At 34.5% G+C, this 1,814-nt stretch overlaps 1 non-coding gene across 1 annotated transcript; it reads left to right on the top strand.

The window, feature by feature from the left end:
- The first annotated feature begins 341 nt into the window (after positions 1–341).
- On the top strand, positions 342–413 carry TRNAR-UCU (transfer RNA arginine (anticodon UCU)). Its single transcript has one exon. It is a non-coding gene; the product is annotated as a tRNA-Arg (tRNA).
- The last annotated feature ends 1,401 nt before the right edge of the window (positions 414–1,814 follow it).

Raw genomic sequence — 1,814 nt, 5'->3', positions numbered from 1 at the left:
CGTCGACTATAACCCTTAGCCTTCCAAGCTAACGATGCGGGTTCGATTCCCGCTACCCGCTTCTATTTTATTCTATTTAAATCTATCTTTTTTCTTCGAGAATGAATCTAGAATTCTTAAAGAATTTGTCAATTCTTCATTTTCATTTCTTAATTTAGTTTTAGTTATATATATTCAATTATATTCAATTGATTTTTCTTTTTTATTTTTTTTTTCTTTTATTCTAAATATTTGATTTATTTTATTTTTATAATTTCTAGAATTCTTTATATTTGTTTGATTCTTTAATCTTTTTAATAAGGTTTAGTTAAAAAGGTTAAAGAATCAAATATAAAATAGAAGCGTCCATTGTCTAATGGATAGGACAGAGGTCTTCTAAACCTTAGGTATAGGTTCAAATCCTATTGGACGCAAGTTGTTTGCATATCTAATTTCAACCTTGTCCTTCTATTTTTTTTGATTTATTACATTTTGATTCGAATTCATTATATATAATATTCAAATGAAATAAAAACATATTAAAAGATACTAATTATAAAAATTGGAAAATTGAATTACAAAATTATTTAATGATTCATCAATTTTTTTCTACTTGTTCCTGGAATAAAAAGAGTTCCATCTGTTCTTTAATAGCGTCCTTTAAAAGGGCTTCTGCTTCCCCAGTGAATGTCTTGGTAGAAGATATGATTTCTTTGAATTGAGGTTTATTCGTCTTTAAGTAAGCACGTAACTCAACAAGAAATTTCCTTACCTGTCCAATTTCTAATGAATCAAGATAACCATTCGTTCCGGTATAAATAGTTACTATCTGTTCTTCCACAGTAAGAGGAGCTGATTGGGATTGTTTAAGCAACTCGCGCAATCGTTGACCTCTTGCTAATTGATTTTGAGTAGCTTTATCTAGATCAGAAGCGAATTGTGCAAAAGCTTCTAATTCTGCGAATTGTGCTAATTCCAATTTTAATTTACCAGCTACTTGTTTCATGGCTTTGATTTGAGCCGCCGATCCAACTCTGGAAACTGAAATACCAACATTAATAGCGGGTCTTATTCCAGCATTGAATAGATCGGCCGATAAGAATATTTGGCCATCTGTAATGGAAATTACATTCGTAGGAATATAAGCTGAAACATCTCCCGATTGAGTTTCAACTATTGGTAAAGCAGTCATACTTCCTTCGCCTAACTGAGAACTTAATTTAGCGGCTCTTTCCAAAAGACGCGAATGTAAATAAAAAACATCCCCTGGATAAGCTTCGCGACCTGGTGGTCTTCGTAATAGAAGAGACATTTGCCGATAAGCCTGTGCTTGTTTGGAGAGATCGTCATAAATGATTAAAGTGTGACGTTCACGGTACATAAAATATTCAGCCAGAGCTGCTCCTGTATAAGGCGCGAGGTATTGTAATGTAGCTGGAGAATCCGCTGTTTCAGCTACTACAATAGTGTATTCCATTGCTCCTCTTTCTTGTAAGGTAGTCACCACTTGAGCCACAGAAGATGCTTTTTGACCAACAGCTACATAAACACATATTACATTTTGTCCCTGTTGATTGAGAATTGTATCTGTGGCTACTGCTGTTTTACCTGTTTGTCTATCTCCAATAATTAATTCTCGCTGGCCCCGTCCTATGGGGATCATCGAATCAATAGCAATAAGTCCTGTTTGGAGAGGCTCATATACCGAACGTCTTGAAATAATACCGGGAGCGGGAGATTCTATTAATCGAGATTCCGAAGCTGAAATTTCTCCTCGACCGTCAATTGGTTTAGCCAGGGCATTTATAACACGACTCAAATAAGCTTCACTTACA

Source organism: Vigna unguiculata, unplaced genomic scaffold (assembly GCF_037176805.1).
Source record: "Vigna unguiculata cultivar grain cowpea cultivar isolate G323 ecotype 2 unplaced genomic scaffold, ASM3717680v1 ptg000437l, whole genome shotgun sequence".
Classification (NCBI taxonomy): domain Eukaryota; kingdom Viridiplantae; phylum Streptophyta; class Magnoliopsida; order Fabales; family Fabaceae; genus Vigna; species Vigna unguiculata.
This window is presented reverse-complemented; position numbering and strand designations above follow the sequence as displayed.